Source organism: Acanthochromis polyacanthus, chromosome 15 (genome assembly GCF_021347895.1).
Source record: "Acanthochromis polyacanthus isolate Apoly-LR-REF ecotype Palm Island chromosome 15, KAUST_Apoly_ChrSc, whole genome shotgun sequence".
Lineage (NCBI taxonomy): Eukaryota > Metazoa > Chordata > Actinopteri > Pomacentridae > Acanthochromis > Acanthochromis polyacanthus.
Window position 1 is genome coordinate 26,915,020 of NC_067127.1, and position 17,519 is coordinate 26,932,538.

The 17,519-nt window shown below is 41.7% G+C and overlaps 1 protein-coding gene across 1 annotated transcript in view; it reads right to left on the reverse strand.

Annotated features, from left to right (window-relative positions):
* LOC127537399 (piggyBac transposable element-derived protein 4-like) overlaps positions 1–17,519 on the reverse strand; it is a 206,159-nt gene that overhangs the window by 41,502 nt on the left and 147,138 nt on the right. The window lies entirely within an intron of this gene.

Sequence of the window (17,519 nt, forward strand, 5' to 3'; positions counted from 1 at the left end):
TTGCCAGAGTTACTTTTTCGTTTCATCTAGAGGGGAAATATGACCTGAAGTGATACAGTGGCTCAAAAATATATGTTAGTTAGATGTATCAAACACTATCCCTCATCATTGGTAATCTGTCCCACATTGACCCACAGAAACATAATCTTTGCCTTCCATTTGGTTTGTTTCCATCTGTTAACCTTACATCCTTGCAGGACTATGGAGAAAGTCATTTTTATCTCAGTCTTATGTCTACAAATGTGGACTCACACTGAACACCTGTTTGACCTCTAATCAACACCCCACTGATATTCTCACTTAATAAACTTATGTGCATCCTATTGGTGGTGGAATATTTGCTAATGAATTGTCATATACAGTGCCTTGTGAAAGTATTCGGCCCCCTTGAACTTTTCAACCTTTCGCCACATTTCAGGCTTCAAACATAAAGATATAAAATTTTAATTTTTTGTCAAGAATCAACAACAAGTGGGACACAATCGTGAAGTGGAACGAAATTTATTGGATATTTTAAACTTTTTTAACAAATAAAAACCTGAAAAGTGGGGCGTGCAATATTATTCGGCCCCCTTGCATTAATACTTTGTAGCGCCACCTTTTGCTGCAATTACAGCTGCAAGTCGCTTGGGGTATGTCTCTATCAGTTTTGCACATCCAGAGACTGAAATTCTTGCCCATTCTTCCTTGCAAAACAGCTGGAGCTCAGTGAGGTTGGATGGAGAGCGTTTGTGAACAGCAGTCTTCAGCTCTGCCCACAGATTCTCCATTGGATTCAGGTCTGGACTTTGACTTGGCCATTCTAACACCTGGATACGTTTATTTGTGAACCATTCCATTGTAGATTTGGCTTTATGTTTTGGATCATTGTCCTGTTGGAAGATAAATCTCCGTCCCAGTCTCAGGTCTTTTGCAGACTCCAACAGGTTTTCTTCCAGAATGCTCCTGTATTTGGCTCCATTCATCTTCCCATCAATTTTAACCATCTTCCCTGTCCCTGCAGGCCCAAAACCCAAAAGCAGGCCCAAACCATGAGGCTGCCACCACCATGTTTGACAGTGGGGATGGTGTGTTCAGGGTGATGAGCTGTGTTGCTTTTACACCAAACATATCGTTTTGCATTGTGGCCAAAAAGTTCGATTTTGGTTTCATCTGACCAGAGCACCTTCTTCTACATGTTTGGTGTGTCTCCCAGGTGGCTTGTGGCAAACTTTAAACGAGAATTTTTATGGATATCTTTGAGAAATGGCTTTCTTCTTGCCACTCTTCCATAAAGGCCAGATTTGTGCAGTGTACGACTGATTGTTGTCCTATGGACAGACTCTCCCACCTCAGCTGTAGATCTCTGCAGTTCATCCAGAGTGATCATGGGCCTCTTGGCTGCATCTCTGATCAGTCTTCTCCTTGTTCGAGGTGAAAGTTTAGAGGGACAGCCAGGTCTTGGTAGATTTGCAGTGGTCTGATACTCCTTCCATTTCAATATGATTGCTTGCACAGTGCTCCTTGAGATGTTTAAAGCTTGGGAAATCTTTTTGTATCCAAATCCGGCTTTAAACTTCTCCACAACAGTATCTCAGACCTGCCTGGTGTGTTCCTTGGTCTTCATGATGCTCTCTGCACTTTAAACAGAACCCTGAGACTATCACAGAGCAGGTGCATTTATACGGAGACTTGATTACACACAGGTGGATTTTATTTATCATCATCAGTCATTTAGGATAACGTTGGATCATTCAGAGATCCTCACTGAACTTCTGGAGTGAGTTTGCTGCACTGAAAGTAAAGGGGCCGAATAATATTGCACGCCCCACTTTTCAGTTTTTTATTTGTTAAAAAAGTATAAAATATCCAATAAATTTCATTCCACTTCACGATCGTGTCCCAATTGTTGTTGATTCTTGAAAAAAAATTAAAATTTTATATCTTTATGTTTAAAGCCTGAAATGTGGCGAAAGGTTGAAAAGTTCAAGGGGGCTGAATACTTTCGCAAGGCACTGTATATTTACAGTCTGCTGCTGTTATTTTATTCTAATCTGTCCATCATGAAGAATATTCCCTGGTTGCTCTTCTCGGGGTTTCCTCTTTAATTTTGCCCTTCTACATTACCCTCAAAGAACTTGATGAAACTGAATGTCCACATAAATGTTTTATGTACAGTGTGTGACCAAATTGGAATTTGAAGAAGCAGCAAACATTTGCCTTGAAGCCTCTTTACAACCAACAGAATATTTCTGATAAATCCCAGCCTGTAATACCCTCCTGGCATCACAAGATGGCAGCAGGAGCATTAAGAATAAATGAATACCTGCGTTTGGAAACCTCTTTCTTTCCTCCTATCTCAATCGATGACATAATCCCTGTGTCAATGAAAAGGAGGGAATTCTGTTTGAAATCAAGGAGGATGAGGAAGATCAGGAGAGAAATCTGTCTCTGTTCACTAAATAAACACAGAGAGGAAGCCCTTTAATGGAAAATCCTCCATTTAGTCAGTAGTGATTATGATCAGAATGTGTTCATTTTGTTGAATGTAATTTCTGATCTCACTACAAACAAGAATCCTATGAAATCTTGGGTTCATTCTGTAGAATACCAAGTATATCCTCCTGAGACCTGGCAATTCATTTTTGTGCGCTGTAGTGCACATTCATTGTTCATTTCTCCAATACTATATATGCCACACTTTTAAGTCCTGATGTTCCTTAAAGGGGACACACTTAGCTTTAAAATGGCATCACATGTGTGGGGGTGTGTCTTGCCAACTCCCTTTGTGGTTCTTTTCAAAATGGCAGTCAGCCCATTGAGCACATTTTACGAAAGGAAGAAAAGCAAGGAAGATATTCATATTGTAATTGTTTTTTTGATGCTATATTTTTACTGCTTATAGTAAATAAAATTCTAAAGAGTAATTTGAGTGCATTTTCAGAGATTTGACTAGTTATTTTCATAGGAAAAACAATTGATTTATGAACGTATACTGTAGTGCACTTCAGGACTTTGGACTTAAGTTTACTTCACTTTTATCTTTAGTAAACAGGTGTTTGACAGAGGCAGAGGTAATTCTTCAGAGAATCATTAAGGGAGATTCCGACCTAAACCTTTCAGAAGATGACAGCCCAGTAGTTGAGACAGGAGAGGGTGAGACAGGAGAGGGTGAGAGAAAAAAAAAATCTAATTGCCTCATTAGATGTCATCGATGAAGACACCTTATTGTTGGCATCTGATGAAGCATCTGATAAAGCTGTTTGGGAATTATTTGTGTTATTGTGAATGGCCAACCTTAGTGCCCCTCTTTGACGAGTAGATGTGGACATTTATTCAGTTCTTCATTAGCCTAAGACCAACCTTGCCCCAAAGTTTTGTGGTACGTATTTCCTGAAGCCATGAGGGAGTTACATGCCTTTTTGTGATTGACCACACCCATTGCCACACATCCTTTTGGTTAGTGCAAAGCCAATGTAAATTGTTATTGTGAAGTTGCTGTAAAGTTTTAATGTATGTTTTTAAACAAATATGTTCAGACATGTTTTATTTAAGAATATTCCAGATGAGCTATTTTCATAACCAGCATATTTATTTTGTGAATATTTCACATTAAACACCAATGACGTCCTGTTGTACACTACAGTGCACATGGTAGAAAATGTTGATAAATTTAAGTTTTTAAAAAATATATTCTTTGCAATATGTTCTTTACCACCCCAACACTTACTTTATATAAAAAAATCGAAATGACAAAGCGTTTTTTCCCTGGGTCTCAGGAGGATATTCCTGCCTTTCTTCACTTTTCTCAATATTCAGTGTGAGGAGTGCCCTTGCTTTGCTCCACCTATTAATAATTCAGGCTGTTAAATGAATATGCTAGGGTTATAACTTTTTAAACTTTTTTCCCAAAATCAAAGTCCTGCATCATGATTGGATGAACTTTTTGGTATAATTGAAGAAACCAAACTCAATTTTCAACACTCTTTTTAAAAAGTCCCCCCGAAACAAAGAAGGAGACAGAGAGATTTCCCCAAATTTACATGGCTTATAAAGTGAAAGCAAGAATAGAAACTGATACTCCAGTATATTATGATGGCAGTACAACTTATCATTGATTCATTATCAGTCATATTGACTTGTAATGGCCCTTGTGATAACTTAGCACGGTTTCGCATTTCATATCATTGGCTATAATGTGTATTTAATACTTTTTTTCATTTACTTCTGCCACCAAAGACACACTATACCAGAGGTAATCCATAAACAACAAGTAGAGTGATCAGGCCAAAACTCACTTCACATGAGATCAGATGAGAGAGGGGAAAGTCAGGCTACAGGGGAGCGACAGTCCAGGGGCTCACGCCAGCTGATTGGGCCAGTCCCGGGGGAAAGGTCCACGTCCTCTCTCGAACAGGACAGCAAGGGTCCATCTCCTCACTCTGAGGAGGCCAGGGAATCCGCGTCCTTGTTCCAGAGGACAGCTGGGGGGAAACAGACTGCTCCGGCGGCTCAGCGCTGCATCTTCGTCTCATGGGCTGGAGACAAATGCAGGAAGGCAGTATGATCCGATGTCCACTGCCGTGTGAAGCCGGTCTTTATAGCAGCTTATGGATGAGCTGCAGATGTGACGCTCTCGCAGCTGCACCTAATCTGCTGATCAGAAGCTGCAGAGAGCCTCACAGACCGGAGACACCCCGGCAGTGGAGCAGATGGCCGGAGAGGGGGCGGGGTTAGGCTAGGCCCGTGACACAGGCAAGGGAATGGGCAGCAGAGTGTAGCAGGCTGGGGCGGCGTGTGGTGTGCCTGTTGGTGGAGAGGGCAAATGCTGCAGATTGGGAGCTTGACAAACACACATTCTTGTAAAACTACCTTTAGGAGTAGGTGTAGGTGTGAATCCAGACAGAAAGGACAGTGGAGCAGAGGGGTCCAGGTGGCTAGCGACGTACCTCAGGCAAATGGGGAAGGTTGTAGGGAAATCCAACTGGGCTGGCGAGTGTTCCAGGGCTGGAAAGCAAAGGACAAGGGTTCAGCACGGAACAGGTAATAAGGGAGCTAGACTGAACGAGAATCTGTACTGACTGAAACTGTTCAATGCTCTGGTGCTGAGTAGTGTGCAGAGTCCAGCTTTATGGAGCAGAGGAGTAATTACCGTCACCGCCTCCACCTTCCAGCATTTCCCTTTACTGATAGGATTGGAAGAACCTGCCCACATGCCACACCACACATTCAAGCCCAACTGAGGAGAGACGGAAGGGAGGGAGAGAGAGAAGGCAGCCTCCACTACTTGGAGCCTGATCTGGAGAGTGTCACATTAGCATTGAGTACTTTTTTCAAAATTAGGCACAATTTTTCAACATCTTTAGCCAGGTTTAATGAAAAGAAAGGACGAGACAAACCACAGATGGAGTAATTCTTTGTTGCCTGTGGTTGTTCTATGGAGTTTGTTGAAAACAGGAAAAAGTACAGATTGATGTTAGACTTGTTTCCTGTGTCTTCATTAATCATGAGCATAGACACTTAGGTTATGTAATGCAAAGCACTGAAAATAAGATAACAGCCATCTGTTTGCCTACACTACTGGGGTTGGGTTGCAGGGGCAGCAGACTAGACATGTCATTCCAGACTTCACCTCTCTAGCAATGCTTCTCACTTCCTCCCTGGTGATTCTAAGGCATTCCCAGCCAGGTGAGATATATGATCATTCCATTTGGTTTGGTGAATTGCTAAGACTGAGGACAGCCACCTTATAAAGGAAACTCATTTTGGCTACTTGTATCTGTGGTTTCATTCTTTCAATCAATGCGCAGAGTTCATGACCAGAGATGAGGGTTGGAAACTGGATCACCTGCCTTCCATCTCAGCTCCCTCTTCACCACGACAGTCAAGTACAACAGCTGCATTACTGCTGATGCGGGACCAACAATGTTTAAAGATGAATGGCTTCTGTGGGAGTCGACAGAAAGAAAGAGAAAAAGAGAACCCAACTAATATATTATGTAGTTTCATGGGATTTATTCACTAAGGCAAAAATATATAATAATTGCCAGCTTTATTCTTTAAGTCCAGTTTTAGGAAAGGTCATAGTATGATACATGTGGTATCTTGTATATACTCAAGAGAATTATTTATTCAAAAAAGTGAAGGGAGAAATTTCTTAGTAAGAATGTCGACAAAGAAAATAGCAATTTAAAGTGATCGATCAACTTCACAGACTGAAGATTTAAAACAGAGCAGCTGTCTCCACCACACAATGCATCATTCTCAAAAGGAATCTGGGAGCTTCAAACTTATTCTTCCCAGCCAAAGCACCATCTGACATTTGCCCATTTGGCAGGTAAACTCCTGGGACTTTTTATGTGTCTATACTTAGACTGGAAATGCGTTTAGTGTGACACCAAAGGGGCAGTTGCATACATATGAATATACTTAGAAACACCGTCATAGTGGCGCTGGCTATGGCGACACGCAGCAGCAGTGTATGAGGTGTCCGTTTGTTGGGGGTGTTTCAGTGTGTTTTTTTTAAGTGTTTTTATTAACTTCTTTTTTAGTAACTCTTTTAACCACTTGTGGAAGACAATGTCAGCAGGGAATCATCCCAGTTTGGGGGGCATTCACTTCTTTTTAACACTTTTATTCCACTTTTACTTGGAGTATGTGTGAGTGGAAAACCTCACCAGTATAGCCGCAACTTCCTACTTTTGCTCCGTGACTCTGGGTTGGGTACTGGAGATCGACCGGCTGAATCCCTTCACGGAAAACTGGAGCGGGTCGGATGGGCCGAGGCGTGCAAGGAAAAGGGGGAAACGTGGCGGACTGCGACAGAGGCTCAAGCGGCAGAACCACCGTCGGATACCTCTACCCACTGTCATCCTGGCTAATGTTCAGTCTCTCCGGAATAAAGTGGATGAGCTTCAGAGTAACGCCAAGTATTTGGCAGAGTACAGGGATACATGTATCCTGGCCCTTACGGAGACCTGGCTTAAGGAGCAAGATCCACAGTCAGAGCTGGAGATTGATGGATTTGGAGTTCCCTTCCGCCTTGACAGAGACCCCGCAGTGACCGGTAAGTCACTAGGCGGAGGTGTGTGTCTCTACGTCAATAAAAACTGGTGTAATACGGTGATTGTCAGGGAGACACTGTGCACCAAAGACATAGAATTATTGTCCGTATCCCTGCGACCGTTTTATCTTCCCAGGGAATTTCCAGTTATTTATTACTGTTGTTTATGTTCACCCGAAGGCTAATGCTGATGTAGCAACCCAGGCTATGCTAAAAACAGTGCAGCGGCTGCAGGGGTTAGCGCTGGACGCACCGTGCTTTATTTTGGGTGATTTTAATCACTGCAAACCGGCAAAGTCCTTGGCCAATTTTTATCAATATGTGACGTGTCCCACTCGACAAGCAAAGTGTCTTGACCTTTGTTTTGGATCCATAAAAGGAGCATATAAGTCCTTCAGCAGAGCTCCACTCGGCATGTCTGATCATAACATGGTTTATTTGGTTCCGACCTACAAATCCGTCCTGAAGAGGAACAAGCCGGAAATAAGATTGGTTCCGGTTTGGTCAGAGGAATCAATTCACTGCCTCCAGGACTGCTTCTACAGTACAGACTGGGATTTGTTCACAAATGTTTGCACGGATATTGATGAATTAACCGATGTTGTTTCATCATACATTTCTTTTTGTGAGGCCTCCATCATTCAACAGAAAAAAAATTTTCCTCTACCCCAATAATAAGCCATGGGTGACCAAAAGTGTCAAATCTGTGATTAATCAGAGGAATATCTGTTTCACTCAGGGTGACACTGCTAGATATTGGGAGCTTCAAAAACAGCTTATAAAGGAACTTAAACTTGCCAAATGTAAATATAAGGACAAGGTTGAGAGCATGCTAAGGACAGGCAGCTCTCGGCCTGCTTGGGAGGGGGTCAAATCTATGATGGGGATGCAATCAAAGAAAAGCCATGTCTCCCTTAATGGAAAGTCTGATCTGGTGCTCTCAAATGAACTGAACAACTTTTACAACCGTTTTAACAACTGTGATTTTAGTGAGGAATTGTCAGTTTTTAAAAATGCTGGCCCCTCACAGAATAATGTTGTTGATAGGAGCAAGGTGTGTAAAATGTTCCGTGGAATCAAGGAAAGAAAAAGCCCTGGTCCGGATGGCATTGGAGGGCGTATTGTTAAGAACTGTGCTGATCAGCTGGTAGACATATTTACTTTCATTTTTTCATTGTCTCTCCAACTTCATAAGGTCCCATCAATTTGGAAGAATTCCACTATTGTTCCAGTTCCCAAGTCTGCATCCCCCAAAGCACTAAATGATTTTAGACCTGTGGCTTTAACTTCTCTTGTTATGAAATCATTTGAAAAAATTGTCAAGGAGATGCTTATGATCAATGTTCAAGAGAACCTGGATCCACTGCAGTTTGCTTACAGGAACAAGAGCCTGTACCAGGAATTGTGTCACCTCTTCAGACAGGAATGCTCTGATCTTCCTGATGTTGTACAAGGAGAATCGAGATGACCGAGCAACAGAGGCCAAGTGAGCCTTGATGGTTTCTTGGTCATCAATCATGACACCCAAGTTTCTGGCATGCTTTGTGGGTTTGACTTGGGATGAGTCAAGCTGGATGTCGAATTCTTGTTGTATAGGAGAGACTGGCTAGGATGACAAGCAGCTCAGTCTCGGAGAGGTTGAGTTGAGAGTGCCGTTTTTTCATCCATGCCGATATATCCATGAGGCATGACGAGATCCGGGCAGAGACGGTGTGGTCGTCTGGGGTCCACAACAACAAGAGCTGTGTATCATCAGCATAGCAATGATATGAGAAATCACAGGAGTCAATTATTGCACCAAGTGAGGTTGTGTATACAGAGAAGAGGGGACCAAGCACTGATCCTTGAGGAACCCCTGTGGATCGACTGTGCAGTCAATCGGTCTGTTCAGTCAATTCTCCCCTCCAAGGTACTCTGAAAAATCTCCCTGAGAGGTAGGACATGAAACAGCAGAGGGCTGATCCTACGACACCAAGCTCAGTGAGTGTAGAGAGGAGGACTTGATGGTTAACTGTGTCAAAAGCAGCTGACAGATCTAACAGCAATAAAACTGATGTCAGGGCCCCCTCCTCCTCCTCTGCTCCAAACTGACATCCCTTGCTCCCTTTTCCCTCTCTCTCCCCCTCTCCCTCTCTCCTCCGCTGCTGTCGAGTGGAGTCTGCCTCACGGCTGTCTCCACTCGATAATCAGCACACTCCACAGGATTTGGGCAGCTGCGAGTCGTTCCCGTGATTACCTCCTCCTCCATAAGAACCGGTCAAACCTTCCATATCCTGCCAGATTGTAAACTCTGCTCTCGCAGTCAGTTGCTTTCCAGCCTCTGCATGATTTGGTATTGTATGCAAAGTACTAATCCTGTTCTCCTGCCTCACAGTTCTCCCGCACCTTTGACCCTCCCCGGCCCGCCAACTCTCGGAATCCCTGCCTTGACATCCTGACGACTCGGAACTCCTGCACCTAGGTCATATTAGCAAGCTAATACGAAGCTACGCAGTGATATGGACAGGGTCCTGGCACAGCTGGATGAAGCTGAGCGCCGTGTTTCTGAGCTGGAAGATAATAGACAGCTTCGCCAATCTGCAGATAAAAGCATTAAAAAAATGCGAGGAACTTCAATAGAAGATGCCGCTAACCGAGATAGACGCCAGAACTTGCGCTTGGTTGGGTTGAAAGAGAAGATGGAAAATGGAAAGATAGAGATCTGTGTGCGGAACATAATCGCAGAGGCGCTTGGTGTTGAACTTGACCCAGTGCAACTACAGCGGGTACATCGTACCCCCGTACCGATGCTGGAGGACAACAACCCCCCGAGGCAAATAATCATGAGGTTTCTGAGTTACCCGGAACGGGAATGAGTTCTGGCTGCCGCGAGGGAGAAGTATAGAAAGAAGGAGAGTGTCATCTGGAAAGGCTGCAAGCTGTCATTTTTTCCTGACATGACCAGTGAAACTGCGGAAAAGAGGAAGAAGTTCACAGATGCCAGACGGAGGCTACACGAGCTGGATGTGTGCTTCACCTTGGCATACCCAGCGGAGTTACGCTTGACATGGAGGGGCAAACGAGTGAAGTTTACTGACGATCGCCAGGCTATGGCCTTCTTAAACAACGATGAGGAGGTCACAACGGAGGAACTGCAGTAGCACATGGCTTTAAAGGAAATTACAAACGCCAAATTCTGCCAAATGTGACTTGTGTTTATGGATATGGACCTCTGAGACAGACTTCTATGAGTAAATTTTTACTCTGACTATGTTTTATATTTCGATCCAAAAAAGAACACTATAAAATTTGATGTTGGTGTCTTTTTGAACAAATGTTTATTTTTTGCAGAGGTAACTGACAAATATTGTCACTACAGATAAGCTATATTTACTTTCTTTTTTCTTTTTTGTTATAATTATATGGCCGTTTTGTCATGTTTGCTTTACAATTGTTACTAAAGAGGAACTACAATGGGAGGGGGGGAGGGGGGGGGGTCCTCTGGATGCGACCACTCGTGTGTCATATGGACTGCGTTTATGGGAGGATTCTCTCTAAACAGAGAAGGATAGCTAGGGGATTGGGAAAGTTCATGTTTATTAAATTATTTCAGCTGTTTGTTCTTAAAAATAACTTTGCATTGTTTCTGTTTGCGTTCTTTGGAAACATATTGGCACATCTTATTTTTAGGTTGGAGTTTTCATTGGTAGTAAGGTCTATTACAATATGTCTATTTTATGGTGGCTAATTGTTTAAGAGTAACATCCTGGAATGTAAATGGACTTCAAAATCCTGTAAAGCTGAAGAAATGTTTAACATATTTGAAATCACAACAGACTCAATTGGCATTTATACACGAGACCCATCTGTTGGATTCAGAGGTACTAAAATTAAAGACAGACTGGGTGGGGCAGGTTTTTCACAGTTCATATACAAGTAAAAAGCATGGGGTGACTATTTTGGTACATAAAAAACTTCATCTTGAAATAGCAAAAGAACAAAAAGATTCCGAAGGTAGAATGATATGCTTAGAAGCAAAAATTAATGGGATTAATATTAATCTTTGCAATATATATGCCCCCAACATAGAGGATGCTAATTTTTTCCATAAAATAAATAAAATAGTTGGAGACATATCAGGTGATCGTACAATACTAGGTGGGGACTTTAATCAAGTGTTAGACGCTGTATTAGATAAGACCACTTTCTCCACAAATAAACCAAAAGACAGAATGGCTATCAAATCGGTGATGACAGATCTCAGCTTGGTTGATGTATGGAGAGTAGTTAATCCAAAAGAAAGGGAGTACACATTTTATTCACATAAACATAAATCACATTCTAGAGTTGATTATTTTTTAATTAGTAGTAATTTGGTTGAAAATACTTCAGATTGTATGTTAGGACCAATGGCATTGACAGATCATGCTACAGTGCACCTGGGTTTGATTCTGGAACCGGAAGAAGTTAGAAAGAGCAGATGGAGACTAAATGTGTCTTTATTACAAAACCCTGACTTTCTTAAATCATTGGAAGATGAGCTTGATAGTTTCTTTGACCTTAATATAGGCTCAACAGAAAAGATTGGTATGGTTTGGGAGGCATCAAAGGCCTTTATGAGGGGTAAAATCATTGCCTATGCTAGAAAGCAAAAGAGAGAACAATTAAAAAAGATTATAACTTTGGAGACTGGAACGAATTTTTTCAAAATTCACGGAAGCTGCAAACGCGATTATAGAAACACTATTCACCCATGGAAAGCTTAGATTCTCATGAATCCGCCGGTATAAACCACTTTCAGATGTGATTACCACAGCGGGTAATATAAACACATTTCTCCAACAAACAACAAAACATTTAAAGGGCACAACTCACCTTTGGATGCTCTTTTACTGGTCAAAGATGAAAATAATCCACAAAAACTGGCCAGAATCCAAGCTTAGGCATCCAGACAAAACTACCAGTATAATATTTTGTCCAAAACATGTCTTGAAATAAGTAAATAATCCACAAATAGCTCAGCTCCGTGCACGCGGCGCATGGTGGCGCTGCGCGTTTCATATTCACTGTACTTCTGTCCATATTTTTATGAAGCATACACATATCCACGCGGTCTTGCAGTCAAAATGCCGACTGAACTCTATCCTTCTTCTTCTTCTTTTTAGTTTTATGGCGGTTGGTAAAAAACTTTAGGTTGCATTTATCGCCACCTTCCGGTAAGGAATGTGGGCCAGGAAGGCCCCAGCAGTCAACATCTTAAATTCTCCTACTTAAAAGTAACACGAAGAAACGTCAGCAGATCTTATATATGTCAGGGTAGAGACTGTGATTTGGTAGAATTGGAGTTTCTACCAGTAGAGATTGCGATTGGAGTCTCTACCAGTAGAGATTGCGATTGGAGTCCCTACCAGTGGAGTTTGCGATTGTAATCTCTACCAGTAGAGACGGAACTTTAAATCTGACCCCTGACCCTAACCTTAACTAACCCTGACCTTTAAATCTGACCCCTACCCTGACCCCTGACCCTAGCCTTAACTGACCCTGACCTTTTAATCTAACCCCTGCCCTGACCCCTGACCCTAACCTTAAAAGTCTAACCTTAGCCCTGACAAATGTCTACTGGTAGGATTGGAGTTTCTACTGGTAGAGATTGCAATCGCAGTCTCTACTGGTAGAGATTTCAATCGCAGTCTCGACTGGTAGAAACTCCAATTCTACCAAATCGCAGTCTCTACCATGATACATACATCGAACCTAGAGTCTCTCTGCAAAACAGTCCCCACTGACCAGATTAACCCTCTATTCTCCATACGTCTACTTAAAACTCTTCTTTGCTGTTCATACTTCCTGCATCTCATCAAAACATGCTCAACTGTCTCACTCTCCCCACAGTGTTCACAATGCCCCGTAGGATGCTTTCCAATCAGTTTCAGAGTACTGTTTAATCACGTATGTCTAAATCTCAACCTGGTTATTACATCTTCTTCTTTCCTTGCTAACAGACCCCCCATCCCTGGCCCCTTTAACTTCTGTTGAAATGAATAATAAAACCATCCCTTTACCTCCTCATTCCAATCTTTCTGCCATTCACTCTCTAACTTCTTTTTAATTATGCTCTTAATTTCGGCCTTACTGTACTTAATTTGAGAATCCACCAACTCTTTCCTTGCCCCTCTCTTTGCATATGCCTCTGCCAACTCATTCCCTTCAACTCCTATGTGTGCTGGTACCCAGAGAAGAACTAATTGTTTTCCAGACATGATTATCCGATAAACCACTTGTAATATATCATATATTATATCTTGCCTCGATTCAGACCTCATATTTTGCAAACTCATTAAAGCACTACTGGAATCAGATGCTATGACTACTTGCATTGCTGCATTTCCTTCTACCCAGTGTAACGCGAACAAAATTGCCACTAACTCTCCCGTAAAAACTGCTATATTATCACTTACTCTTCTAAAAACTCTAATATCAAGACTTGGAATAACAAAAGCAATCCCAACCCTCCCATCTTCTAACCTTGATGCATCTGTATATATTGATAACCAGGAGGAAAACCTCTTCTCTATATATCCTGTTACACTACTACTACTACATTTCTTTCCCTGTAGTCCAAGATCTACATTAGGCCTTTTCAATATCCATGGGGGGACTACAGAGATCGGTACCGCAGGACTAACATCCATCTGTGCAATACCAAAGTCTCTAGCTTTTCGACTGCTTACCCACCCAAAACTGTTCAGCTGAGCTCGCTCCCCTTCTTGACAATTACGTAAAAGCTTTAAACCTGGACGATTGCTTTTATGACCACTAAGACCTGCCCAATATGTCAACAGTAGCTGCATTCTTCTATATTTTAGAGGCATCTCTCCTAACTCTACCTGAAGGGCAGACACTGGAGTTGACTTCATCGCTCCACAAAAAATCCTTAGTGCCTGGCTCTTTACTACATCTAATTTCACTAAATTACTTTTTGCTGCCAAATTATATGCCACACATCTAAAATCAAAAACAGATCTGATTAGTGCTGTGTAAACTATTTTTAGACATACTCGACTTGCTCCCCAGTCCCACCCTCTAAGGCATCTCATCACATTCACTACTTTCTTACATCTCTCCTCAGTTTTCCGAATATGGAACCTCCAATCAGCCTGCTATCAAACCATAATCCTAAGTATTTAAACTCATTCACTCTTTCCAAGTTTTGTCCATAAAGTGTCAACTTAATATCATTGCTTACTCTCTTTCTAGTTAGAAACATAACCTTAGTTTTATCTACAGAAAATCTAAAACCCCACTTTAATGCCCAGCTCTCTATCTTATTAATACCTTGTTGTACTTTTTTAACTATATACTTGATGTTCCTACCTCTCTTCCACAGTACACCATCGTCAGCAAATAGTAACATTCCAATCGAGGAATCTACATTACAGAAAATTTCGTTAGTCATAATGGAGAAAATTACTGGACTAACAATGCTACCCTGCGGTGTTCCATTTTTAAAGTCATACTTCGAACTAACATCCCCCCCTACTCGTACAGCTATTGTTCTTCCTGATAGAAAGTCCCTAACCCACCTTAAAATCCTTCCTCGTAGACCCATCTGATGTAGTCTAATAATCAAACTCTCCCTCCACATCATATCGTACGCTTTCTCAACATCAAAGAACACGGCAGCTACACACTCTTTGTTACCTTGGGCCTTCCGGACCTCATCTTCTAAAATTAATGAAGGGTCTACTGTGCTTCTACCTTTCCTAAACCCATATTGATAACCTTTAAACAACTCATTACTCTCAAGAAAGAACAGTAGTCTATTATTGATCATTTTTTCCATCAACTTTCCCACATGTGACGTTAAAGCTATGGGTCTATAACTTGCAGCTTGGCAGGGATCTTTACCTGGCTTACACATTGGGACGATTATCGCCTTCTTCCACTGCTCTGGCAGACTACTCTCTACCCACACTCTATTATACAACCTCAACAAAACATTCTTACTACTTTCACTGAGGTTCCTCAGCATGCAGTAACTGATATCATCCTCTCCAGGAATAGTATTCCCACAGTCATTTAATGCCATATTTAGCTCCTCCATTGAAAACTCTACATTTACTGCACTGTCATAGTCACTAACATCCTCAAGGGCTTCAGTGTGATTCCCCACTGTCTTTCTTCTTGCCCTTCTTTCTCCTGCACCCAGATTTGCATTACCGTGGACTTTCACAAAATGCTGTACTAACACTTCTGCTTTTCCTTTATCATCTAACACAACCCTATCTCCACGCGTTATAACTGGATATCCAAACCGTTTATTATTACCCGACATTCTCCTAATAGTCCCCCATACCTGACTCACAGACGTTTGTCTTCCTAATGTGTCACAGTAACTCCTCCAGCATGACTGCTTGGGCTCTTTTACTACTCTTCTCACAAGTACCATTTTCCGCTTGTACTCACAAAGATTTTGATAACATACATTTCTTTTAAAGGATTTAAAGGCCTTATTTATCTCCTTAACAGCATTAGTACACTCGACAGACCACCAGGGCACCATCTTCCTCTTACACACGTGGACAAAATTGTTGGTACCCCTCAGTTAAAGAAGGAAAAACCCACAATTCTCACTGAAATCACTTGAAACTCACAAAAGTAACTATAAATAAAAATTTATTGAAAATTAAATAATCAAAAACAGCCATTACTTTTGAATTGTTGATTAACATAATTATTTAAAAAAACAAACTAATGAAACAGGCCTGGACAAAAATGATGGTACTTCTATAAAAGATTGAAAACTATTTGACCAGAGTGACATGATTAACTCAGGTGTGTCATTTAATTGACATCACAGGTGTTTCCAAACTCATAATCAGTCAGTCTGCCTATTTAAAGGGAGACAAGTAGTCACCCTGCTGTTTGGTGAAAAGGTGGGTACCACACTGAACATGGACAACAGAAAGCGAAGGAGAGAATTGTCCCAGGACATCCGAAAAAAAATTATAGACAAACATCTTAAAGGTAAAGGCTATAAGACCATCTCTAAACAGCTTGAAGTTCCTGTGACAACAGTGGCTCATATTATTCAGAAGTTCAAGACCCACGGGACAGTAGCCAACCTCCCTGGACGTGGCCGCAAGAGGAAAATTGATGACAAATTGAAGAGACGGATCATTCAAATTGTATCCAAAGAGCCCAGAGCAACCTCCAAAGAAATTAAAGGTGAACTCCAAGGCCAAGGTACATCAGTGTCACATCGCACCATTCGTTGTTGTTTGAGCCAAAGTGGACTTCATGGGAGACGACCAAGGAGGACACCATTGCTGAAAAAACTCATTAAAAAGCGAGAGTGGAATTTGCAAAAATGCATGTTGACAAGCCACAAAGCTTCTGGGAGAATGTCCTTTGGACAGATGAGACCAAACTGGAGCTTTTTGGTAAGGCACATCAACTCTATGTTCATAGACTCAAAAACCAAGCATACGAAGAAAAGAACACTGTCCCTACGGTGAAACATGGAGGAGGCTCAGTAATGTTTTGGGGCTGCTTTGCTGCATCTGGCACAGGGTGTCTTGAAAGTGTGCAAGGTACGATGAAATCTGAAGACTATCAAGGCATTCTGGAGAGAAATGTGCTGCCTAGTGTCAGAAAGCTTGGTCTCAGTCGCAGGTCATGGGTCTTCCAACAGGACAACGATCCAAAACACACAGCCAAAAACACCCAAGAATGGCTGAGAGAAAAGCGTTGGACTATTCTAAAGTGGCCTTCTATGAGCCCAGATCTGAATCCCATTGAACATATGTGGAAGGAGCTGAAACATGCCATTTGGAGAAGACACCCATCAAACCTGAGACAACTGGAGCTGTTTGCTCATGAGGAGTGGGCCAAAATACCTGTTGACAGCTGCAGAACGCTCATTGACAAATACAGAAATCGTTTAATTGCAGTGATTGCCTCAAAAGGTTGTGCAACAAAATATTAAGTTATGGGTACCATCATTTTTGTCCAGCCCTATTTCATTAGTTTGTTTTTTTAAATAATTATGTTAATCAACAATTCAAAAGTGATGGCTGGTTTTGATTATTTAATTTTCAATAAATTTTTATTTATTGTTACTTTTGTGAGTTTCAAGTGATTTCAGTGAGAATTGTGGGTTTTTCCTTCTTTAACTGAGGGGTACCAACAATTTTGTCCACGTGTGTACCTCTCTTTCCCTTCCTCCTTATTGTCTGCTTAGCTGCTTCCAAAACTGCACTGCAAAAGGAAGTATTAAAATCATTAATATTGGCATTTACATTTACTCTCTTTATTTCAACATCACAAATGTACTTAAACTTATCCCATTTAACCCCATCATAAATCCACCTTCCCACCCCCCCTGTGCAAACTTCCTCCAAACTGAGACCCAGTTCAACTACTATTGGATAGTGATCACTAACTATAGTTGTTTCACCATCCACTCTCCATGTGCAAACTCCTGCAATACATTCCG